At 44.9% G+C, this 27285-nt stretch overlaps 1 protein-coding gene and 1 pseudogene across 2 annotated transcripts in view; both read right to left on the bottom strand.

Annotated features, from left to right (window-relative positions):
- PLXNA1 (plexin A1) overlaps nt 1-27285 on the bottom strand; it is a 308227-nt gene that overhangs the window by 206344 nt on the left and 74598 nt on the right. The window lies entirely within an intron of this gene.
- Nucleotides 4701-5132, bottom strand: LOC114044319 (annotated as a pseudogene).

Genomic DNA, 27285 nt, shown 5'->3' with positions numbered 1-27285 from the left:
TTGGGCCCTGACATCCTAGCTTCCATTCAAAGAAAGCCTCAGGGACATTCAGACAGCAGGCTAAACTTTAACAAGAGACTAATATATGAACCATGGTTTTCAAATACTTAGGTCAATGGCTGAGAGTGTTTCAGGAGCAGAAAGCAAAGATGATTTAAGATTTAGAGGTGGAAAGGAACAGAGTTCAATACTCCCATTTTAAAGATGAGGAAGTTGAGACCCAGAGAGGAGCAAAGTGATTTGTTCAGTCATAGAGCTAGTCCATACCAAATCCCAGGATTTGAATCCAGATCCAGTGCTTTATATCAATGGTATCGAATTAAAGAGAAACTTATCCCTGCTGGCCGTTTCATCTTGAATTAGAAAACTACAAATTAACATTATCTGTGTTATATTGTATTTTAGTTTCTTTGTAAACATGTCCCAGTTCCATTTTCATCCTGTTTTTGCAGGCTGTCCATTTGGCAAGAGCTGGCCACTCCTGCACTCCACCTTGGGACCTTTCATTTGGGAACAGAATTTTGTGATTTCACTGTCATAAGAAACTCAAAGCAGAAGAAAAGTCTTCCTCTCCAGGCAGGTCTGCACCCATTCTACAACCTGAAGCTGCCTACTGGAACTCTAAGAGATGAAATGACCCGCCCAGAGTCACAAAGCCAGCATGTGTCAGTCAGGACTTAGAGCCAGAAAGTCCCGGATTTGAGATCAGCTTTCTAGCCACGTTGCCATACTTTCTCTGGCCTCTTAATAGTAACAATACCTCATAACAGAAACAAAAAAAAATCATTACTCTACCTCCTTTTAAAAACAAAAATGTTATTATCTGGGTTCCTTTTGTTTTTATATCACCTTCATTTTTAAATCCTGGATGTCCCAAATGTCTCAGAGCAGTAGATTTTTGTGAACACCCTGGATATCCCTCCTCTACCAGAGAGCTATCTTTTGTAACAAAAATTTTAAATGGAAAAGAGCAGATCAGCAAAACCAGTCCATTAACTATGCCTGAAAGTATATATTCCACATCCATAGTCTCACTCCCCTACCCTCACCTCGGAAAAGAAGGGAAGGAACTCCCTTCCTTTTAAACCGAGATCCCAAGAAGGAAATGATGGCAGAAGAGATGAGAATCCAAGGCCCCATGTTTCTTTTCCAAAAGTCTTCCCCAGTCAGGGCTGCTTCAGTGCAAACAGGGCACCTTCCCCGGCATGACCTCGTCTGATCCTTGCCCCACCCCCGACAAGGTAAGAATCATCATCCCCATTTTCAAAGAGGGAAATCTGAGAATCACAGAGGTTCAGCAGCTCCACCAAGATCAGGGCAGAGGAACCAGCAGAGTGAGCCCAGCCTTGAAGTCTTTCAGACACGTCCAACATCCTTCTATCCAAGCCACCTTTCCAAACCGGAATCCAAGGAGACTAAATTTTGGGGGGGCCTCAGGGTTAAGCCAAAACTCTTGTGGAAAAGATTGCTGAATCTATGAGGCCCTTCTGCTGGACTCCCAGGCCCAGTGCTCAGCATACAGGGTATTGAATGTTTTTCTTTGCCAGATGATGATCCGATGTGGCCTGTGGGGCCTTATCTTGAACATTTACTTTCGCTGCACAGGAAGGAAGACGTATAAATGTGCGGCCGTTTGGGCTGGAAGAGTAGTATTGAGCTCAGGTAAAAAAAAAAAAATGAGGGGCCTGAATGAAAGGATTGATCACAGCACAAAGAATGTCAGACCCTGGAGGGACCTTAGAATCTATAACATCAGAACAAAGTATCCCAGTACCAGGAGGAGAGCTTGGAACACGGAATGTCAGAGCAGACCTTACTCTGGATCATCTCTAGTCCAGGCTTCTTGGGCAGTCTACCCCCTTCTTACTCTAATGGTTTTAAATGAATAAGATAAAACACATAGTGTTACAAAAGAAACCATGCTGAAATAGTTATCAAAAAAATGTTTCAAGTTCACAAACCCCATGTTAAGAATCTCTGATCTATCTATCTCCTCCCATTTACAGAGTGGGAAAATGAGGCCCAGAAAGGGCCAGTGACTAGCTGCCACAGTCACATAAAGCTGGGACTTAAAACCACATCTCCAGAACCTCAACATAGCTCTTTTCAATATGCTATTCTTGTCTCTTTTAAGGTCCTTCCACAACTGACATTGTGAGTCTGTGAAATGCTTAGTCACTTTAAAAATAATAATAATAATAATGATAAATTTCCAATATCAAACAATCTTCTGACTCAGAAAAGCTCAACATAAAAACACAAATTTTGGTTACTGAGGTTCCTGGTTCTTTCAGTTCCAGCTAATAAAGATTTCCTGAAACACGGAGGAATGGATGAACAAATTGTAGTCACTACACCTTAAGAAAGAATAATAAAGAATTCAGAGAAGCATGGGAAGACTGAAATGAACTGATCCAAAGGGAAGCTAAATAGGAAGAAAAAAATATATACATATATATTGTGTGTACACACAATGGCTACAATATGTAAGCAGAAATAATAAAACAATGAGACTGATTATAATCAACTAGGCATTTGTTAATTAAGATATAATGTCCAAGCTTGGTCCTGGAGACGAGTTAAGAAGAGGCACCACCCTTTCTTTTGTGCCAAGGTGGGGGGCTGCTGACATGGAATACTTCAGATACCACCAGACAAAGACTTAGGGATCAGTTGGTTTTGTTTCTTTTTTTTCCTTTTCTATTCTTCGTTAACAGGAATGCTCACTGAGTGGGGGAAGGGGTGGAATATATTTGGAAATAAAGATGATGTAAAAGAAATCTCAAGAAAAATAGTGTTTATAAAAAGATTTTGTAGTGTAGGACTTGCACTGATTAAGAAGAGCCTCTGTGGGCATTCTGCCCATGTGTAAGAGAAGCAGGTGGGATAGAGTACAAAGAATCTGGGTTAGGATTCTGGCTCCACCACTAACTTTCTGTAAGACCTTGGACAAGATAAACTACCTCTCTTGTTCTCAGTTACCTCTTGAAAAAATGGAAATCAGGCAGCTAAGTGGCACCACAGTGCACAGAGTACCAGGCCAGGAGACAGGAAGCCTCATCTCCCTGAGCTCAAATCCAGCCTCAATTACTAGCTGTGTGACCCTGGGCAAGTCACTTAACCCTGTTTGCCTCAGTATCCTCATCTGTAAAATGAGCTGGAGAAGGAAATGGCAAACTACTCCAGTGTCTCTGCCAAGAAAACCCCAAATGGGGTCACGAAGAGTCTGAAATGACCGAAAAACAAAAAATGGAAATCACAGAATATCAGAGCTGCAAGGGACAGGAAAAGTCATCTGGTCTAGGAAATGATCCCCTGAACAATAATCATCCCTGCTAACACATCCTTGAGTAGGGGTCAACTTAAGGCCCTCCAGTGAAGAATAACCCACTGCAAGTCAGGACTCAGAGCCAGGTAGGTCTGTCAGCTCTGCCTCTGCCCTCCCCATCTGTTCCCACCTCACCACGGAGGTCCCCGAAATCGGGATGCCCCTGCCCCTCCCTTGGCCCTCTGCTACCTAGGCTTGTTGGCTGTTCTCCATGAGGGCAAGCCCAAGGACATACTGGGAAAAGATTCTAATATCTCTAACTTGACAATTCCAGACTCTTTGCAAGCTTCTCTTTCTATCCTATTCTAATAGATATTTATTAAATATTGATATTTAATAAATATGAATAAGGTCACTTGAGACAAAAAAGGGAAGAAGGGGAGAAGAGGAAGCCACTCACCTCTGGGCCACCGAAAGCTCTACTGGTCACACTGAGGCACAAACAGAGCCAAACAAATCCCTTTCCAACGTAACAACTTTCAATATTTGAAGACAGTTAGCGCACACTGCAATGCTCCTCCATACCCCCTCTTCCCTGAGTAACCAACCCTGGTTTCTTTCATCTATTTTCATATGGATCCCTATCATAGTCTCTCATAGTTCTTATCACCCTCCCATGGGTACTCTGATATAGCTCCTTCCTACAACATGGCTCCTGGTACTGAATAAGTTACTGCAGACAAAGAAAGCTCAGGATTGGGCACTATCCCACTGTGGAGTCAGGAAGACCTGGGTTCAAATTCTGCCTTAGATAGTTATGACTCTGGGCAAGTCATTTAACCTCTTAGTTCCTCAGTTTCCTCATCTGTAAAAAAAGATTAGACTCAACAGCCTTTAAGGTCCCTCAAGCTCCAAGTGGATGATGTAGGAATAAGATCCTGCTAGGTTTTTTTTAGATGACACTGCTGATGTGTATCAAGATTCTAGTCCATTAAAATTCCCAGACCTTTTCCAAGTAACCTACTTTCTCACCATGTCTCCTCCACTTTAATCTTGTGAGATTAATTTTTGTGCCCAAATATAAGACTTGATATTCATCCCTATTAAATTTCATCTTATTAGATTCAGCCCAATGTTCTAGTCTCTTGCTCCCTTTTAAGATTCCAATGCTACCACCCCATGTGCTTGTTAGTGACTCCTCCTACCTTTGTTTCCCTCTGCCAATTCAGCAAGTATTCCACTTAAGGCTTTATACAAGTCACTGACAAGAATGGCGGACAATATCAGAGCCCAGCAGAGGTCCCTGGGGCACTCCCCGAGAGAAGAGACCACCTTCCAAGCTGGCCGGGACCAATCAATAACCCCTCTTTTTTTCCCTCTCAATGTTTATTTGGATCCTTAGAATTATTATGACAAAGCCATCATACAATTTTTATGATCTTGGTCTTTCCTTCTTGCCTTTGTACAAGGTCAGAAGAGAAACATTTGCAACTTTTACGACCTTGAATCGGACTCCAGGAATATCACCAACAGCGTGACCTTTTCGACCAACTCCAGCAACCAAAACTTCATCATTTTCCTCAATAAAGTTCAAGCAGCCATCACTGGGAACAAAGGCAGTGATTTTTTTGCCGTTCTTAATCAGCCGGACTCTCACACACTTCCTAATGGCAGAATTGGGCTGCTTGGCTTCCACACCAACTTTTTCCAAGACAATCCCTCTTGTGTGAGATGCTCCTCCAAATGGGTTGGCCTTCAAGGCAGTGCCCAAATGAGCTTTCTCATATTGTTTGTCATGCCACTTTTGGTCTCTCCTGCGGCTTCGGAGCTTTCTAGCAGCACGAAGACCATGGCACTTACCCATGCTGCCGCCACCCAGGCCAAGAGAAAAGAGAGCAATCCTTAGAATTATTGTGCAAAATGTCCTTGTGACTCTGATTTCAATACTCTGGACGTCAAACTCCAGCATCTGTGTGTGATCATTTAACAAATTACAAATTGCCACCATATTATCATCTAGCCTACATCTCTCCATCCTTTCCACAAGCAAAACATGAGAGACCTCGTCCAATCCTTTGCTAACATCTAGGTAAATGTGCACTTTGTCCCCCCCGACCTATGATCCTTCACAGGGTTGTTGTAAAGATTAAATGAGATGATACCTGTGCTTAGTATAGTACTAGGCACACAGTAGGCACTATATAAATGTGCATTTCCTCCTTCCCTCCCAAAAAAAGAGGCTAAAAGGAGAGTCAGGCATCGTCTGCTCTGGATCAAGGCACGCTGGTTGGCTCTTTGTAATCACTGCTTCCCTTTTTAGCTGCTCACTAACCCTTCCTTTAAATTTTGAGAATTTTGCCAGGAATTAAAACAAAACTCACTGGTCTACAGTTTACAGGCAATTATGGCTGCACTACCTCACAGGGATGTTATCAGAGTCAAATGAGATAAGTCAAGTACTTTGTAAAGCCTTACATAAATATTGCTATGATTATGAATCATTATCATTAATTACTATTCGGTCAGGACAGCAGTCAACACGTCCTGGGTAACCACAGTGCTCTGCCATCCAAGAGATGTCAACCCTGTCCTTGACCATTAATAGCAGCTTGGGGGGGGGGGGGGGGGCACTGACATAGTGCACAGAGTACACTCAAATCTGACCTCTGACACTTATCAGCTATGTGACCCTGGGCAAGTCACTTCACCCTGTTTGCCTCAGTTTCTTTATCTGTAAAATGAGCTGGAGAAAGAAATGGGAAACCACTCCAGTGCCTCGGTCAAGAAAACTCTTCATGAGGTCACAAAGAATCAGACACGACTGAAAAACAACAACCAACTGGTGGTGTGGCCCTGGTCAAGTCACTTAACTTCTGTTTCAGTTTCCTTATCTGTAAAATGAGGGGTTTGGACTAGATAACCTCTGGGAGGTCAGTCAACCTTCTAGCTCAAAACTTGGAATGGCTGCTAAAAACAAAAAAAAATTGTTTTTCTTTTAAAAGGCAAAAGCTTTATGTTTGTGTTCCACTGAATGCTCCTGGCCTTGATCCTCAGAACAGCCCCCACCCTGCCCACCACTGTCCCTAGCAGAACATCTTCAAACAACATGATGCAGGTCCGCCCTCAAATATTAATGAGCCTGCAGCTGCCGCAGGAGGGAATTATTAAAAAACAATTTTGCGAAGGTATCCTTTTCAAATAATAATCTACTAAAAGACCAAGTGTTAGGAATTAAATTCCCAGTCCCCTACCTCAAATAAATACCATCAGAATTTTAAATGAGATGTAACGGCTTCAGCAAGGTTAAAGCCGCTAATTCCTATGGAACATGGAATTGCTATACATCATAATCACTTCTCGTATCCGGGCTATTATTTATAATTAGGCAGTATGCTTTTAAAAAACACATAAAGCCACCCACGCAATGCTAGTGTTCCTGGGTTATTGCTCCTAAAGGGGCTTTGGAAAAGAGGGTAAGGAGAAAACCATGTGCCAAACAAACCTAGGCTAGGAGGGGAAGGAGCCAGAAGGCTCTCACAGAGAGAAAGGACTGAAACTAGCCTACATGACCTCTAGAGCCCCTCTCAGCTCTAGAGCCCCAATCCAAAAACCCTCCACTGTCACACTAGCTCACCTTTAGGGAGCATTTCATAGCTTATTAAGCCCTTCCCACAGAAAAACCCTGTGGAGTGAGCTGTACCCATTTCACAGATGGGGAAATTGAGGTTTAAGAGTATTGACTTGAGGGGGGCAGGGCAGGGCAGCAAGGTATATAGAGCACTGGCCCTGAAGTCAGGAGGACCTGAGTTCAAATCCGACCTCAGACCAAACACTTGACACTTACTAGCTATGTGACCCTGGGCAAGTCACTTAACCCCAATTGCCTAAAAATTAAAACAAACAAATAAATAAATGAATGAAAAGAGTATTGCCTTGCCATGGCCATACAGCTTAAGAATAGAAGCTAAGACTCATACCCAGGAGTCCTGATTTCAAATTTGATGCATTTTCCAATTGAACATTTTGTTTCCTTTCAGTCAGAAAAGAAGGAAAAGGCCTTAAGTGGTAACAGAGTCATGAACGATAACACTGAACATCGGGGCTCTCTCTCCTGTCCACTACTGTACAACCACAGGGAAAGGGTAAGCCGGACCTGGAGTCAGGAAAGAGCCAAATTCTAATCCTGACTCTGACACCTGCTTACTATGTAAGTGACCATAAGCATATCACTTAAACTCTCTCAGGCCCAGTTGCCTTAATTGCAAAATGGAAATAATAGCATTTGTAATGCCTAATTCATAGGGCTGTTGTGAGAATCAAAGGAGATAATCCAAGTAAAGCATTTTACAAACCTTAAAGTGATATATCCAGGATGTCCCAAAAGTCTTATTGCAGTTTTAATCTATTAAAGGAGATACACACAACTATCACAATGATTGTTTTTATTACGTGTGCTAATTGAGGCCACCAGACTCCAGGGCCCCACCCCATCCTTCTCTTTTCCCATGCCAGGTACTCCAATAAACTCCACAGTCTTCAGATGTCTTATTCAATCTACCTCGCTGATTCTTTCAGATCTGGACCCCCTATGCAGCTCCTGAAACAATCTGCTAGTCTGGTCAGCTTTTAGACCCCTCAGGCTCACTACCTAAACCCAAAGGGGCTCTACAGCTGCACGGCTATTCCCCTAGGTGAGGTCCCCCAATCCTACCCAATCCAACCTACAATCCCCTCCCTACCATGGGCTCAGGGCAATCTATGAAGTTCCCTCCATGGATTACAGGTTGAAATCAATGCTTGAATTAGAATTATCCCATGTCCCTCCAGACCACAGCTCTCCATAAGGTGTTAATATGGCAGAGTCAAACAAATCTCCTACCTCCAGCCACAAATTTTAGCAAATCTCCCTACTGGTATGCCTAAGATCTACAAACCAAACAATAATCATTCAATCAACAAGCATCGAGACACCGAATAAAGAAAAAGAAAAAGAAAAAAAAATAACTCTTGTTCTCAAGAAAGTCGAATTCTACCAGAGTAAGCAAAATTCCATGTGCCTGCAATCCAATCCCTAGCCACATACCAATTCTACTTTCTTTAGAAATATGTTAAAGATGGCAGATTTTGGGCCAGCCCCGTCCAAGGCCTTCAAATTCTTGGGCACAGAGAGCCTCAGACATCATGATAAATGACAATGACATATTAACAAGCAGAAAATGATGTTAACGACAAGGAAATAATTTCCAAATCAATACCAAACCAGAAATAAATATAAAGATGAAAAAATATGCAGTGTAGAATCATAACTACTTCAACCTGACCTAGTTATTGATTTAAATAAAGAAAAGATGTGGGTATTAATTCTGGGGCAAAACTGACTAAAAGGTTCAGAGAATTTAAGATTCTACAATTTTTAATATTAATCGATTATCCAAAAATAAATAAATAAACCATTTCCTATGGAAGTTTAACTGGTGTAAAAGCAATCACCACAAAATAGAGTCCAAAAGAGCCTAGAAACTACCTCAGCCAGAAAAAAAACATGATCTTCTTATGATATTGAGAGATGTGGCTGCCAAAGGCAACACTGATTTTAAAATATGATAAACTCAGTTGCAAAGTTACATGGAAAAGGATGGTATAAAATAATGAGCAGTGGCACTTCATAAAACATCAAAGAGTGGTAGGAGATTAGAAGAAGCGTAGAGGGGCAACCAACCAGGTCTGCAGAAAGCTTAGCATGAGACCCAATTAAGCCACATCACACCAAGAACATTTATAGACAAAACCGGAAGAGTAACAAATAGACCAAAAAGGAAACAGATCTGTCAGCATTTCTGTAACAACTGATGCTCTTAGGCAATGTCAGTGGAACTGCTACATTCAAACTCTAACATCCCAGCTCCACCCTCCTCCCCACATGCTACAAAAGAAAGTTCAAAGGATGCTAAAGTATAACAAGAAATGAAGAGTAAATGGGCCAGAAACAAGCAAACTGAGAAAAAATTACACGCAGGAAATGATACAATTTTTAAGACATTGCAAAGGATGCACTGTTTGCTGGAAAGCGACTGGACATGTAATGTCACTAGGATAAGGAATTCCTGAATAAGGGCTCTTCCTTTACCAATGCAGGTTGATGCCTAACTGTAACTCATCAGAGAGTCTCTGAGTGACATACAACACTGAGAAGTTGACCTGAGCAGAGGCACACAGCCAGCATGTGTCAGGGATGGGATTAGGACCCAGGTGTTCGCGGCTTTGAGGCCAGCTCCCCAGCTGCTAGGTCAGGCTGCCTCTTACTTATCAATTAACATCTGATTGGGCAGAGCAAAATGTAACCTTAAAGGTTCTCCAACTACAAAGTGTCTCCCAAGTATCTATTAAGATCATAAAGATGGACTAAGAGATACAGTAGCAGTAACTTTGTTCCATGATCTCATTATCTGTCTCAAAGGAGACACTCCACAAGGAGGCATGGACCCCCAAAGGTGTTTGCCCAGTCCAGAGCCCAAATAGAGGAGGGCTTCCCTATAAATGGCAAGAGAGATCCTGCAGACGCTATTTGCAATGACATTATGCTGACTGCATGAAGTCTCAGAGTATTACAAAGCCTCTTTGACAAGAGCCACAACCAATCAAAAGAGTTTAGACTAACAACCCTCTGCAGCCAGCTGGAGAAAGCCAGAAGCAGCTAGGTGGCACAGTGGATAGAGGAAATGGCCTCAGACATGTCATAGCTGTGCCACCCTGGGCAAGTCACTTAACCACAATCTGCCTTAGTTTCCTCATCTGTAAAATAAGAATAGCACCTATTTCCCAGGACGCTTGGGAGAATAAAATGAAATAGATCCTTTAAGAACTATGTAAATGCTAGCTGCTATTATTACTAATCCACAGTGGGGGGGAAAACCAGTAGATAAAGAATGCCTATTTTGCAGACTTGTACATTCAGCTGGATGGACTGCCCGTTGAGTTATCTATCTGGGACAGAGCCAGCAGATGGAAAATGAGTTGGACCCTTAATTGAGGAGGAGAAAGGGACCAAGCTGAATTACATTAGGGAAACTATAAAGCATTTTCAACAATCCCAAGGTACCTCCCTGAAACAAAAACCAATCTTTTAATGACAGCATCATTCCAATGATGCTATCTATGTGAGAGCAAATCACAGAATATCATAATCTCAACAAAAAAAAAAGATAAAAATTGCTGGTGACCTAAAGGGTAATGGAGGGATTCATGGCGAGTGTAAATAGGTAGCAGCATATAATCAATGATATAGAATAAGCGGCATCAGAGAAAATGCAACAACTGGGAAAGGAGCTTGTCCTTCACGTAGCTACCCAGAGGAAAGAGTCCAATGCAGTGGGTAGATCCTTTGTGGAGGATTTATGGGAAAGCAGAAAGAAGAACCATGCAGGACAAAAAGGTTTGAACCAGTTTCAATCTGCACTCCTAGAGGACAAAGCCAACCCACAGAGACCACAGATTCACTCCAGTGCTAAAGTATAAATTACAAAAGAATCCATTCAGGTGAAAAATTTTTATCAGCCACCATTTTGATACAAGACAGCAGGCTGGATCATAGGTAGATCTTTAGGAGTTTAACAAGTATGGTTAAAATTAAAAAAAACAAAAACAACTCATCAATTTGTCCCAATAGAAAAACAAACCCCAGATGTCCAGCTGTTCAGATGAAATAAGAGAGCACACTTCTATTTCCATCCAGACTCCGGAGGTCCAGGATCAGGTGCTCAATAAACATTAATTGATGGTGAGCCATCGGGTGACCTTAAGTCTTGGAGTCACTCCTGGCTCCCTGATGGGCAGGAAGCCCAGGATTTCTGGGTTTGGTCACTCGTTGCCATTCATTCACCAAGCTGCTCAATTCTCCAATATTTCACTTACTGCAGCCCAGAAATTGTGGAAAGACCAGGAACCAACCAGAGGCAATAGCCATAAAGTGCATCAAGACCTTCAGATTGATTTTAAAACATTTTCTCCATTTCATGGAGAAACATGAAAAATCAAGTGATGCGAACAGGCCACGTTAAAACAAGTTCTTTTTAACACCCCTGGGCAAGGAAACTTAAATCATTGCTTATTGAAAGGAGGAAGTGGGGAGGGAGGTGTGGGGAGAATGACCCAAATACTTCACTCTGCAGTCCTTGGGCAAATGGGAGCATGGAATGGAGAGGAAATCTGGGCTCAGGCAAAGTGGCTGTGAGGGAGCAGGCTCCTGGCAGGCGCACGGGGTTAGGAATCAGGAGATAGAGGAGATGGCCTCAGCTCTGCCAATAACTCACTCCACTGGAGCAAGACCCTTTGTTTCCCTGCTCCTCAGTTTCTTCATCTCTAAAATACAAGAGCTGGGACAGATGATCCCCTAAGGGTCCCTTCTAGCTCTAACATTCTAGAAATGCTTGCTGATTGACTGGCTGGCTTATTTTAAGACTTCTTCTGTCTCTAACATATCTATGTTCGTGGGGTCATAGATTAGACCTAGAAAGGAACTGAGAGATCTAGTCTAATCTCCTCATTTTACAGATGAGGGAACTGAGACTCAGAGACAAGTGACTCACCTAAGGTTTCATAGATAGCAAGTAGAAAAAAACAGAACTCGAACCCTAGCCCTACAGCTTCAAACCCTGGGCTCTTTCCCTTGAAAGCACCTTCCTAACATTCTATATTTTAAAGTCCTATCATGCTCTAAAATTCTATTCTGTGTTCTAACGTCCTATGCCATAAGGTTGTTTCTAGGAATCTGTCGGTAGCCAGCCCTGTCCTCTCAGCCCCCATGGGATTTGGGTCACATATATAAAGAGGACAGAGGCTGATGACCCCAAGAAGCCAGGACACCTTTCAGCCAAATCTAGGCCTCCCACCCCCAGTTCCGTGGCTGGAAAAGGCATTTTATTACATCTAGGAACCATCCCCCTCCCCACCCTTGACAGTAAAGCATTCTGGGTGTGCTGCCAAGTCAATTTAAAACATCTGCAGAAAATGCCATTATAAAATCTATCCCCAGAGAGCTCGGCAACAGCCCAGGGAAATGGGACACACCAAGGCCTGGGATCTGGAGTCTTTAACTAAGGTCTCAGGCCCCAAGGGCAGAATTCATTTACAGGAAGGGAACAAGGAAAAGTACTCGGAGCTTAGAAGCAGACCTGAGTTCAAGTCCAGACCCTAGCACCAATTCTCTCTGTGATGCTTCCATGTTCATCTCTGGGCATCCGCAGAATGGAGCTAATCCCTGGGCTGCCTGCTCCCAGGCCGGTTGTGAAGATACAGGGAGAGTGTGTATGACAGGAGCAAGATGGCAGGGTAGAGAAGGATGCTATCTTCGGAAGTCTTGAGTACCTGGATTAAAATCCTCCTACCTCAGATGCTGACTACCTGCGAAACCCTAGGCAAGTCCCTTCAACCTCGGATAGTTTCAGTTTCCTCATCTGTAAAATCCCAAAGGGCAGCGAGGTGGCTCCGTGGACAGACTGCTAGGCCTGAAGTGAGGAAGACATCTTCCTGGGCAAGTCACTTCACCCTATTTGCCTCAGTTTTCTCATCTGCAAAATGAGCTGGAGAAGGAAATGGCAAGCCACTCCAGTATCTTTGCCAAGAAAACCCCAGAGTCATGAAGAGTCGGACAGGACTGAAAATCCCCAAAAGCCAATAGCTATTGTTTTCCCTGTAAAGGGGAGTATTCTGAAAACTTAAAAATCCTAACTGCACCACCCCGGGACTCTCTGGGAATGAGTTCTAAACAGCCGATTTCCCAGAGAGCTATGGGCTCCCCCTTTATCCCAGATAATTTTCTCTCCCTTTGTTAAACTCCTTTGTATAGAATCTTCCAAAATGACTTAGACACGTTTCCCAATTCTCCAAAGCAGAAGTCACCCAACACAATCTCACCCTTTTTTTAATGACTCAGGATCATTTTTATGAACACATAAGATCAAAGATCCCAGATTTAGAACTCAGAAGGGACCTTAGAGGTCTTCTAGCCCAATCACCTACCCCCTTCATTTTAATGAGAGCTAGGAGCATTAAATGACTGTTCCAAGGTCACACCGGCAGTAAAGAAATGGCAGACAAAGAATTCAGACTTGGTCTTCTGAATCTAAACCCAATGCCCTTTCTACTGCTCCCTGCTGCTCTCAAAGCTAATCTGAACTATGGGTCCCCATTCTGAATGGCCCCAGCCTGCTGAGAATCAGGCTCTTGTCAATGCCTTGGTCTTCCTTTCTCCTCTCTTACTGACACTTCTCGACGTGCTGTGAGTGAGTGGGCCTCCCCTGCTTGAAGCCACCCCTCTGTTCTCCTCATTTACTATTTCTAATCTGCTGTGGGCTTCAGAAACTCCACAACAGAAATAATGAGAATATATAAAGTAAGAGTGAATAGTCTCCGAGTGAGAGTGTGGGAGACTCACCCCTAGACTTTGTGACTTGAGATTTCAGTTGCTCAGAGGCCTGGGGACTGAGCTTCTAGGTGTTTGTGTTTGGGATAAGGGCTATGTTATGCCAGCACTGCTCAACTTTTTGGTCTCCAGACTACTTTATACCCTTAAAAATTGAGGACCCCCTCCAACAAAGAGCTTTTATTTATGTTGCTTAGGTCTACTGATAGTTCTGCGTTAGAAATTAAAACAGCTTAGTATTATTATGAAAAGAGTTTTGACCTCAGAGACCTCTTGAAAGGATCTTGGACACCATCCTGCCACCAGCAGTCCTCAGACCACACTTTGAGAAGTCAAAGGAAATCTGGTACTGTGAAAATGAGCCTGGCTGAATGTGGTGATGCCTGCCCGTAATCCCAGCTACCAAGGAGGCTGAGGCTTTAGGCTCTCCAGACATGGAATTCTGTGGAATATGCCAAACAGGTGTCCACATCAAGTCTGGCATTAATATGGTGGGTGGGGTAGGAGAAGGAGGAACCAGTGGGATTGGATCTGTGAGTAGCCCTGAAACTTCAGCCTGGATGAAACAGGGAGACCGAGCTTCTTGGGTTTTGGTTTTTGGTTTTGGTTTATTTTTTTTAAAGGAGCCCTAAACTTAGTAGTCAGAAGACCTAGGTTCAAATCTCTGACACTCACTAGCCATCTATCCCACCATACTGCTCTTGGGCCTGAGCTTACTCATCTGTAAAATGGAAATAATAAAATACTTGCATCACCTACCTTACAGAGGTGCTATGAAAAAAGTTAATAACAGTCTGTTGAATTCATAGATTCCGAGACTGGAGGGAACTGCAAAGACTCCACACTGCAACCCCTTCATTTTACAGAAGAGGAAACTGAGGCTTAGAGAGGCTGGCTGACTGGCCTCACATCCCAATAGAGAGTCCCCGGGAAAGCTCAGGTGTCCTGACTGCTAGTGTGGTGTTCCTTCCATAGCACCCCACTATGTCTGGAAGGACTGTTCTGGGGACAAGGCTTACTGCATCTCAACACAACAGCCCAAATCCAATCGAGTGAATAAATACAAATCTCAAAGCATGAGTTAAGTGGGAGCTACGATCCTGGAGTAGAGGAAAGTCCACTGGAGACCTGAATTCAAATCCTGCATCTGCTTATTTCCTATTTGTGTGTCTACACAGGCTAGCTAGTTAACTTTATGATAATGGACCTCCCTCTGGCTCTAAACCCTGTGAGGATTTAACAGATGGGCAAAAGGGGAAGTCATGAAAGTTAAACCATTGGTGATCAAAAAGAGAACAAGGGGCGAGCTAGGATGTCTCCAAGAGACTAAGTCTGACCTGTGTCCCTGGGAGGCTCAGAATGGGACACTGAGCAAAAAGGCCCCACCCACCTCTCCCCACCTCCAGCCTTTACCCAGATTCCCCATAGGGAAGCAGCAGAGGCAGGGGAAGATGAAGGAGTCTTATGACTCTTACTCACTAGCAAGGCCCCAGAGCCACTGGGACTGTGCTGGAACAAGTCTTATTGGAAGGGCTGTGGGAAAGGATTTCCAAGAGGAAGAAAGGGCCCCTCCCTGGGAAGGCTGGCCTTCAGCCTCCCTAACCCCTGAAGGCCCATTCCAAGGGAGGAGGTGGGGCCTGGAGCAACCGGGCAGCCCAGAGAATGAGTCAGGGAACTACAAAGGAAAACCCCAGAAAAGGACAGAGAGGACAGAGAGACAGACAGAAATGTATAGATATAAATGAGAGGGAAGGGAATAAACAGGCACCACCACTGTGCTAAGTAAGCTCTTTTTTACAAATATGATCTCACTGAATCCTCCCAACAATCCTGGAAGATAGGTGCTATTATTACCCCCTTTTTCAAGTGAAGAAAATGAGGCAGACACTTGCCCAGGGTCATTCAGCAAGTAAGCATCTAAGGCTGGATTTGAACTCAGGTCTTTCAAAGTCCCAACATACTATGCACTGGAGGGAGTTGAGGGGAAGGGGAGAAATCCAACCTATTCATAGAGAGAGGTTTTTTGTTTCTTTCGGACCAAATCGATTTCACTGGCATAAGGAATTCCGGATGAGGAAACTTCTCCTTCCTGTGTCAGATCAGCAACTGCTCTGCAACAGACCCGGGGTGTCCCCGGAGTCTTGATGGGGTTTTACTGCACTTTGGGGACACCCTGCTTAGTCCTGGAGAGTTGTCTGGGCACTGAGAGGTGAAGTCACTGGCCAAGGGTCCCAGAGCCAAGGAGGCCCTGTGTGGGATGCTGGGCTTCTCCAGCCACCCCCAAATCCCAAAGGGAAAAGCAAGGACTATGGGCTGATTGGGGCCTCATCACTGGTACGGTCTAGCAAGCCCCTGCTTCGACCAAGAGTCTTCCTGACCCCGAAGGCCAGCTCTCCTCAGTATTTATTCCATGCACATAAGATACATTGAAAACACAACAGAAGACAGCAGCTGAGCCGAACCCCATCTCACACATCCGCCTGAAACACAACAGCCGTTAGGCAATCTGACCCCCAACAGCTTTGGACACCCGGTGGACAGCACAATATTGAGTGGGCACCAGCTTAATCTCAACAGCCAAACAGCCCACCACAGCCCTCAACAAAACAGTTGCAAAACAACATGGCCTCAGATCCAGGGCCGAGCACCAGCCACAACATAAAAGCGGCCACTCGGCACCCCAAAGCAGACACAACTCACCAGCCGGGCAGCAGGGCCCCTTCCCGTTCTGGTGCCCCAGACCCTCCCCCTCACACACACTCCCCAGCCAAGCCAGTCCCTACCCCCACCCAAGCCATAGCGGTGCAGCTGAAATTGGCAGGTCTGAAATTAATTGACTACAATTTTACACAACAATACATTTAGCAGGGACCTGGCCCAGGGCCAGACTGGCTCCCAGAGGCTCCCCAGACACTTTTTAAAACCCAAGGAAAAAAAAAAGCTATAAGAGAAAGGAAGGAAAGCAAGAAAGGAGGAGAGGGGACCCTCTAATTGCAGAAAAAATCTGGGGAAGGCAAGTTCCCCGCCAGAGACTCTCCCCCATATCTTCCCTCCTCCTTCTGGCAGCTCCCACATTCCCCCAGCCTTTGACAACCCCCACCCCCAGCAGGGGCCCTCCCTTTCCAGGCTTTTCCTTCCCTAGCCTCCGGGTCCCATATTCCCAGGGCCGCAGGGGAGCTGGCCCACCGGCCTCCCATCCTGGGAGCAGGCCAGGCCGGCGAGGTCACCATGGCAACCGAGGGCTCAGGGCTTCCAGGGCCAAGCCAGGGTCTGAAGGAGAAAGGTAGAAAGAAAGGAATAAAGCCACACATTTCCAAATGGGCTTTGACCAGGCCTCCTGCCTCACTCCCCCCTCAGACACTGAGACAGCACAGAATCTCCCAGGCCAACCTGGAAGGGGAGGGCGGGCCAATGAAATCAGAAGCACCCACCTGGGCTGGAGAAGGGGGAGGGGGGATTGCAGGACATTTAGTGGGGAGGGAGGGAGAAATAACTGAAATCTAGGGGCCCTGCCAGCACAAAGTTTAAAGTCGGTAGGAAGGTTCAGGCATCAATGTAGGCTGTCCTGAAGAACAAGGAAAGATTGAAGTAATATCGAATGGGGTCTACAGAACACAGAATGACCAAATGTTTGAGCTAGAACCATTCTTAGAACACAGAATGTCAGAAATGGAAACAGCCCTTAGAACACAGGATCTCAGGGTTAGGAGCCCCCTATGATGTTAGCCTTTTAGCACTTAGAGGGGCCTTAGAACACAGAATGTCAGAGTTACCTGGAAGTTTAGACTATAGTCAGAAGGGATCTTACAACACAAAACGTTAGGGCTGGAAAGGCCCTTAAAATAAAGAATGTCGGGGCAGCTACGTGGTGAAGTGGATAGAGCACTGGCTCTGGAGTCAGAAGGACCTGAGTTCAAATATGACCTCAGACACTTGATACTTACTAGCTGTGTGACCCTGGGCTAGTCACATAAACCCATTACCTAGTCAAAAAAAAAAAAAAGAGAGAATGTTAGAGCTAGAAGAGGCTGGAGAATTAGAAGGAACCTCAGAATGTAGAATGGTAAAGCTGGGAGGAACCTTAGAGCATAGATCACTGGAGATGGAAGGGGCCCTGGAGAGAGTCAAACCTAACCTTATTTTACAGATGGGAAACTGAGGCAGAGAGAGGGAAGAGGTCATAGGGCTAGCCCAAGGCAAGGGGAACATTAGAATGTAGGCCACAGTACCCTCAGGTCAGACCCCTCTGCTTCTCAGAGCAAAAATATGACCGATTAAAAGAGCATGGCAGAGCCAGGACAAGGATGTTTATGATTAATTACTTGGTCCATTTTATAGAAACAAGAGCTATCAGAGTACAGGAGAAGCAGCTAGAGTGGTCAAGGAAGCCTGATAGAGAAGGGACTTGGACTGGGGGTAGACACAGGGTAGGTGGGATCCGACTAGACCTGAAGGACAGGGGAAGGTATAGAGCGAGCAGAACCAGGGAACACAGAGAGGCCATAAGGGCTTCAGCTCCGGAGAGACAATAGGGAAGATAGGGAAGGTGCGGAGCTGTCACCAAGCAAAAGCTGGAGGAGGAACCCTTGTTTATATAACCTCTAGGGTAAAAGGAAACATCTCATCCAGGAAAGAAGTATTCAGTCTGGGGTTTGGAGTGTGCTTGTTTGTTTGTTTGAATACTAACACAAATCAAAATCTAACCCAGGGTCCATAGAGTTTAAATTGCTGCCAGAGGCAGTGATGGGATTTCCCCAAAAGACAGTCAGGAATTTCATGAATGACAGAAGTTAAAGGAGTGGAATGTATTTTAAATCCTTTATTTTACAAATGAGGAGGTGGAGGGTCCGTCGCCGCCCCCCCATCCCCGCCGCCCCAGCAGCAGCAGCCAGGATTCCATCAGAACTGAGGCAGCTCCAAGTAATGAAAAGAATTCTGGATTAGGAGCCAGAAGACCTGAGTCTGAAGCCTGGCTTTGCCACCTAATACCTGTGACTATGGCTCAGTCACCTCCTTTCTCTGGGCCTCAGTTTCCCCATTTGCAAAATGAGAGGATTGGACTAAATGAACTCCAAGCTTCCTTCAAGTTCTAAGCCTGTGATCATCTGAGTCTAGGGCTTTTTTTGGGGGGGGGGCATAGGATTCAATTTGCCCAGAGACCTAGGGTCTAAGCTAACTTTTCATTTTCTTCCCTTTTTGAAGAAACTTTCACTTTGAGCCTTCAAGAATTCCAGAAACTTCTCTCTCATTTTTTTTTGGGGGGGGGACGGGATTTTCAAGAAACAATCACGGCCTAAGCACTCCCTCTCCCAAAGGGAAGAGAACCACACCTAGAAATAACTATCACCTCCCCACACACACACACACACCAGAAGAAGCCTTAAACACATGGGGGGAGGGGATATAAAGGAGGATTCAATCAGTTAACAGCATTTATTAATCGCTTACTATGTGCCAGCAAGCCGGCTGGCACTGACGCCCATGTGCTGCAAGCAGCACAGACCCAGCATCCCAGCAGACAAAGGAACGGCACTGGGGCAGGGCTCTCCCCAATTTTTCCACAGTGAAGTCCTGCCATTCAGGGCTCACCTCCTTCACCAACAGCTTGGCCAGCAATGCTTCTCCTCTGCCCAGAACGCCCTCTCACCCATCCCTGCCCTTCCAAACTCTACCCATCTGTCCTTGCAGGTCCAGCACCCCCAGAGAACTCTCCCACCCCACCTCCCTCTTCTAAATTCTCTTACACCTTTTGTACCAAGTGTCCAGGAATAAAGGTGAGGGTACTGGATTGCAAGTAAGAGAACCTCTGGCTCCAATCCTGTTTGTTTCTGCTGCTTCTGAGGCAGAGGAGCACTGGGGTTGGCCTTCCACCTCTCTGAGCACAATTTCCTTATCTGTGAAAGGAGCTGGTCAAGTTGGAGGATGTCTAAGGCAGCTTCCAGCTCAGATGGTATTTATCACACTCTGCTTCATATTTTAATCGTCCAAGACACGTCTGTCTAGTCCTTACCCCTAGACTAGAAACTCCTTGAGGACAGGAACTCTCTTACTCAACTCACAATCTCCAGAGTGCCTCTCACAGAGCTTGGTACAAAGCAGGTGCTCAATAAGGAATGAATGAATGAATGAATGAATGAATGAATGAATGTTCTCTCTCCCTAGCCCATTCCCTTTAAGCTGATTCTGCTGCATGTTGACCTTGAATTCCCAAGTGCCTAGCACAGTGACTGGGACATAGTTGTTTAATAAATTCGTGGTGATTGATTGATTGATTGGTTGGTTGGTGGAGCAGAATTCATCAATTTGAAACTCCCCCCAAAATGCTGATAGTCTGCCCATGTGACCCTTGTCCATATACGATAAGAGCCGGAGACAATCAGCACACAACAGAGGAAGAAAGGAAACAGTTTACTCATTAAGAACCAGCTTTGTGTCGGGCTTTGTACTAAGCAGCTTACAAACATTATCTCATTCGGATCCTCACAACATCACTTTACAGTTAAGGAAACAGAGGCAGACAAAGATTAAGTGACCTGTCCAGGGTCATACAGCTAGCAAGTGTCTGAGACCAGATTTCAACTCAAGTCTTCTTGAATCTAGGCCCAGCACGCTAACCACTGTACCACTACAGATGCCCTTAGACAGGGATAAGGGTGGAGACAGAAACCCAAGACGGTTATAGGAGGCGCCAGACGGGGAAAAGGAAGGAATTTGCTGTAATGCCCCATCTGAAATGTTCCTGTTTTAGCTCATTATTCTTGCTAACTACACTCTAAATTTCTGTTTGCATATCACTGGAGGGCTGGAAGCCAGGCTACCCCAACCCTTCCTCCCCAGTGCCCAGCAAGGAACTTTACATACAGTAGTATAAAGGAATGCTGTAGAAATGAATAGAATGAATGAATGAACGAATGAATGAAATGAATTTCACTTCTTACCTGAAACCTTAAGTAAGATGTGGCAACTCACTACATGCCGTATGAGTGAATGTAAGCCCCACTAACTACCCCACAGGCTCCATGATCACTGTGAGTACTGATGAGGGGCAGCCCTTTTGAAAGGAAACTGCTTTGATCTTGACTGATGAAAAAAAAACCCTGTGTAGCGTGAACAACCATGCCCTAACATGCTGGCCTTGCCAAGTCTGGACATTCCTATTACTTTCTATCTTTTGGGCGGTTTTTCAACATCTCTCTGTGAGGTCATTGAGGCCAGCCTCTTCTTGCAGGTTAAGAAACTGAGGCCCATCAAGGTTAAGTGACGTCCCAAAGTCATTCCTCCACGAGGTAGTTATTGAGAGAGAATTGCAGCGGTCCATACCAAAAGAACTTAGCCAGTGAGTCAAGCTGGGCTTCTGGGGCGCTGCAGGGGGTTAAACGGAGTTAATGACTGTAAAATCAGGCGAGCTCAGCCTCAGATGCTGTGAACCTGAAACATCCCTGGGAGGCTTTGGTCCTAAAAGTTTCTGAGTGAGGAGGGTGTGTTTGCCAGTAACGCGATGCCTGGGCCCCTGCAGTCTCAGGTTAAGGCAGTAATTTAGCTAGGAAAGCCTGGTTTGTTTTCCAAAAGGGCACAGCCCCCACACCATGCCCTCCAAGCTGCCTTCAAGCATGTCTATGAGGCTCTCCTTCCCCCTTCCTATGAAGTGTCAGGGATAGGGGTACTGACCAATTCTTATTGCAGTGTTCTAAGGAATGCTGAGCCAATGATGATTCTCCCCCAGAAAATAATAATAATAATGTGTTTATTATTATTCTTTATTACTCACATTTCTACAGGGCTTTCTCAGTAATGACCTACTGAAGTAGACAATCATGCCAGTCCATATACAGCTACTACCACCCATCTCCAAAGGCTTTCAGGTCTGTCACAGTCCAGATACAGAGGGGGTCCAAGGAAGACAGCACTGAACAAGAGGTAGGAAGACTGAGCCTCCCAACAAAGCCCCCAACTAGCTGTGTGACCTTACACAAGTCACTTCCTTTCTCTGGACCCCAGGTTCATTATCTGTATGATAACAGCACTAAATTAGATGATTCCCCCCGGTCCCTTCTAGCCCTGACATTCTGTATCAGTCAATCAATAAACATTTGTTAAGTGCCTATTACGTGCCAGGCACTGTGCTAAGCAGTAGGGATACGAAAAGAGGCAAAAGACAGCCCCAGCCCACAAGGAGCTCACAACCTAATGGGGAAGGCAAAGCAAACAAATATGTACCAACAATCTAGACTCAGGATAAATAGGACGTACGTAAGAGAGGGAAGGTGCTAGAACTAGGGTTGGTTGGGAAAGGACTCCTGTAGAAGACTCATTCCAAGTTCTAACATTCTACGTGCCAAGACCTCTTGAAGCTCTGGCATTCTATAGTCTAAGTTACCTCCAAACTCTAACATTCTGTGGTCTAAGACCCCTCCAGTTCTGACATTCTAAGGTTCTAACAGACTCACAGATTTGAACAACCCTGAGCATCATGAGGCCAGTTTTTCCAGAAACCAAAAAGAAATATTCCCCAGTGGGGCTGGAAAGTAAGAGGAGAGGGAGGCACACAGCTACTCTGGGATAAGAATAGAAAACCAACCTAACCAATTCCGGGAAATAGCAGGAGAGGGAAATCAAAGTATAATAAAACCGGAAGCCAACTACCTGGAACCCTCAATTAACCAGAATGTTTTCGCTGTGATTGAAGAGGCCAGTGACCGGTAAACAAGCTGAGATCTGGGATTCCATCCAAAATAAAAACAACTCCCACTATATGTCCTAGGATCAACAGATCGTCCAGTCAGAGACTCTGATTTTTCCTTTGACCAGAATTTCACTTACAACCCTTTGTGGCAAAGGGTAAAAGTGGGGCCCTGAAGGATAGAGGGATATATAAAGACACAGATACGGATAGAGATAGAGAGACAAATAGAAACAGATAGATACAAATACTGATAGAGATAGATACAAAGATATACAGATAGATGCAGAGATACACATATAGATGGAGGTACAGATAGAGATAGAGAAATAGAGCTACAGATAGATGTAGACATATACAGATTCAGATACAGTCAGTGGTTCCAACAGACCTCAGGATGAGAAAAGGACCCACTGAAGTATTCCGTGTGATAAGCAGTTTTACCCTCCTTAACTCCCAAGTCAGGACAAGATCTTATTTATACTTTTAAATGCTTTTGGCATAAAACTAAACTGGAGAAACTGAGGTAGAGAGAAAAGGGGCTGGGGCTGTGAGGAGGTAGGGAGAGGGGAAGGGGAGATTGTCAGGTCATAGGGTAAATAATCCCCTCCTATCTCCCGCTTTACATGGTACCTAGAATTCCACCATTAAAGAATCGTTCCTAACCCTCTCTAATTCTTTCTTGAAAATGCAGGCACAATACCTCAGGCCCATTTAGACCTTTCATTATTATCTCCTCTGACCCTGACAAGAGCCCTGTGACAGAGCATGAAGATGATCCCCCTTGTCTTATTGGAACCCCCAGTGCAGTAGAAGAGAAGAGATCCTATAACTATGTCAGAAAGTTACTAGGAGTCAGCCAGGCATTTATGAAGCACCTACTATGTGTCAGGCTCTGTACTACACCATGGGGGTACAAGAAAGGCCAAAAGTGAATCCCTGCTCTCAACTCAAGGAGCTCACAGTAGAAGGGTAATCGGGGAGAGAACAGACATGTCGATCACTGTGGACAAACTGGATAAACTGGAAATAACCAACAGAAGGAGGGCCCCAGCATTGATGGGGTTGGGAAAGGCTTCTTGTGGAAGATGGAACTTTTGCTGAAAGCAAGAGGGAGAAAAGAGGAGGAAGAGCATTCCAGGCATGGGAGACCCTGAGTCAAAATGGCAGCCAGCTTCAGGAGAGGGCAGGTCATGTTCAGGAAACAGCCAGGAGGCCAAAGGAAGGGGCCAGCTTATGGAGAGATTTATAAGCCAAAGAGAGGATTCTCTATTTGATCCTAGAGGCAACAGAAGTCCCTGGAATTGATTGAATAGGGGAGGGGGGATATGATTAAGGGGCACAGAAACAAAGCCTTGTAGAAATAAAGATGATGGATCACTTCTGTCTGGGGAAATTAGAGAAGTCTTCAGGGAGGAGGGTGGCAGTGCAACTAGGCCTTAAAAGAGAGGTATGGTTTCCATGTGCAGAGATGGCAGGAAAGGAATGGGGTGAGCAAAGTGACAGGCAGAAAACTGGGGTTTACCCAGAGAATCCCAAATAGTCTAGTTTGGTGAAATATTAGGTGGCATGAAGAGGAATCATGAGGGATGAGGCTGGACAAGGGCCCAAGATCAAACCATAGTAGGCCCCCAAGGCCATGTGGTTCATCAGGTCAACCCAAACTGACAAATATTTGAAGGTCTATTATAGGGCAAAATGGCCCCGTGGACTTGAAAGCTAGAAGACCTGAGTCCAGGCTCTGCTACTAATTACCTGTAATCTCGTACAAGTCACTTCCAAGATGTGCCTCAGTTTCCTCCTTGAAAAATGCTGGAGTTTGGATAGATTCACACAGAGAAGGGCTCCACAAAACGTTAGAATGGAAGGGCAATTTAAAGATGATCTCCCCCAGTTACCCCTTATTCTACAGAGAAGGAAACAGAGAGGACAGGATGCCTTTAGAATGCTTGTGTGTAAGGGCAGGAAGTAATTCTAAGGTGCCTTTCAATTCTAAAGTTCTAGATTCTGGAGGTAACTTGGGAGAGTTAGGAGTGCTGGGATTGAGGGTCAGAAACTTCAATCCAAGGTATTTATCAAATGCTTAGTATGAAGCAACGTAGTTCATTAAAATGAGTGCTTGACTAGGCACCAGAAGACCTCTGGGTTCTGCCCCTAGGCAAGCCTCTGAGACTCAGTTTCTTCTTCCGTAAAATGCTGTGATTAGACTAGATGCCACCCAAGGTCCCTGTTCAGAGTCTAATTCTATGGTCCTGAGGCCTTCAAGCTCTGTGTAAATGGGAGTTATTGTTATGACAAGTGAGGTACTGTCCCTTAGAAGCTACAGTTCCCTCTCACAAGAACGTGATAAACCAAAGTTAGCTTATCAGGCTCCCATGAGTCCTGTCCCCCACACCAGCCTTAAAAAGAGAGTTGTGCTTTCTTTCCACAGGCCGGTTTTCCACCTCCCAGGCCTCTCCTCTCTCTCTTCCCCATCATGACTATGTCCTTGACTCTGAGGTCACCATGAAGAGCCCCTCTCCAATACAGAACGCAGTCCCGTGACAACCTCAGGGTTAATACACAATAAATATGTATTATGACAAGCTTCCTAAGGCCATCTGATAACAAGGAGCCATTTTATTAACAAGAAGCATTTTTCATTTATCTGTCCCCTTTTAATCAAGTGCTTAAAGCACTTTACAGACATCCGAGCACCCGATGTTATTAATAAATACTGTTTGTTGACGGGGATGGGATGCCTTTTAACTGATGGGCAAAGTGTGACACATTAAAGGGGAATGAATAAGCCAAGTTCAACCTGGAGGCAGAACCAGAAGGGAACTCAAAGGATCAAAATGCTAGGCCGTGACCCTAAGCTATTATAGGCCCAATTGGTTCCTCAGCCTGCCTCAGACCTTCAGTATCATTCACCAAGATGCTGAAAGGGTCAGCCAGAGAACTCACACAACGGGGATGGTTACGGAGAGATTGGTGGGAGCCAACTCAAACAATACACGGCATCTGTGCCTCCCACGGTGCCTAACCCAAGGATGAGCCCATTGGAGAAGGAAAGGGAATAAACATTTATACAGCGCCTACTACGGGCCAGGCAATATGCTAAGCCCTTTTGACAAATATTAGCTCATTCTATCCTCACAACAAATCTGAGGTAGGTGCTCTTATTAGTATCTCAGTTTTACAGTTGAAGAAACTGAAACAAACGGCAGCTGGGTGATTTGCCCAGAATCACCTAGCTAATAAACGTCTGAGGCCAAATCTGAACTTGGGTCTTCCAGACTCTAGGCCCAGTGCTCAATCCACCGCTCAACCAGCTGCCTCTCAATTATGGAGCAGAGAGAGGAAGGAAGTAGCAAGTAACGATTTGTTGGAGGGAAATGAACCCTGAAACTGAACACTGCATAGAATGATCTAGCTTGGCCCCCGAGAAGAGATGAGAAAATACACATCCCTCATCAGGGACAACTATGAGTGTTTCACATGAAATATATACTGGCAGACTCTGTGCAGACCGTGAATTGCTTTTTTTCCCCCTTCTTTCATTTTAAGTATTCATTACAAAGTACGGTTTGCTGGGTAGGAGAGAGAGGAACAAATTCAGAAATGTGAGTGATGTAAAAACAAAAGACAGCAATAAAATTTTTTAAAAATATTTTTGGAAGATTCACAGATTGAAGGGGAAGGAAAAGAAGAGAAAGGGGAGGGAGAAAGGAAGGAGGTGGAAGAGGAATAAAGACATAGAGAGAGGGGCAAGAATGAAGAGAAGGGGAAAGAGTGGGGAGAAGTATATGGATGACAAATGAATAGGAGAGTTGAGAGATGGGGAGGGAGAAAAGAAGAAGTAAGAAAAATAAGCATCAGAACAAAAGAGATCAGACACTGGAAAGGATCTAAGAGGTCACCTAGTGACCAATCTCTTCATTTTACAGGTGTGGAAACTGAGGCAAAAAATGAAGCAAACTGCCCAATGTCACAGGAATAGTAAGAAGCAGAGCAGAGCTGGGGAGGAAACAGAGAAAGGGAGACAGAAGTTATTTAGATGATAAAGTCCCTGGCCACAGATGCAAAGAGGAGAGGGTGAGCTCTCCTCCCCTTCATTCCGAGTTAACATCATTCTTCTCAAAGGTTCTCTCTAGAATAAAAAGGACTCACATTAACCCTTTAGACCCTGAGTGATAGCCTAAACCCCAAATGGCAGCACAAACCATGCCCAGCTCCTGCTGCCAGTCTATCCCAGATATTCGCTGATGAGAATGAAAATACTATTTGTCTTTGTGAGGATGCCAGGTGACCAGCGGTGCCCTAGTGCTGGCATCCCATCCCTGCCTTCCCCTAACTGAACCCTTGAGGAGGCAGCCAGATGGCATGCCATGACCCATGCCAGGTGGCAGTGTCTGTCCTGAACAGGCAGAAGAGGGGTCAGCATGAACAAGGCGGAATTTTGGATTCAATTCCACAAATGCACATTTTCACAACTTCAGTCTTAACTAAAAGCCACAAAGACAGATGTGGAAAGTCCAGGGGAGTCTTTGGAGATCCAATTCAAGGCCTGGTCACCCCAGTTATGCTTGCTGCACACAGGCTGTCTCCAGGCAGGCTGACAGTCCAGAGGTTATCACGGGACACCCACACTGACCAGTGCCTGGCAAAGCTTGCATTCAGGGCAGTCCTAGAAGAACTACTAACTCATTGTGTTTCAGTCACAGGGATTTTCAGGTGGAATCTAGCTGTGTGACCCTGAGCAGCTCACTTCCTCTCTTGAGGTCTCTCAGTTTCCTTGTATGCAAATGAAGAGGCCTGACAAGACAGATGATTTTTAAAATCCCTTACAGCACTAAAGCCCATGGGGATACAAAGATAGCCCACTAACACACATGAGCAGAGCATGCTTAGTTTTTCTGAGAGTAGTGGAGATAG

The sequence above is a fragment of the Vombatus ursinus genome, unplaced genomic scaffold (genome assembly GCF_900497805.2).
Source record: "Vombatus ursinus unplaced genomic scaffold, bare-nosed wombat genome assembly UNPS02014773.1, whole genome shotgun sequence".
NCBI classification, from domain to species: Eukaryota; Metazoa; Chordata; class Mammalia; order Diprotodontia; family Vombatidae; genus Vombatus; species Vombatus ursinus.
The sequence above is the reverse complement of the archived record's forward strand: the minus strand, read 5'-3'. Positions and strand labels throughout refer to the sequence as shown.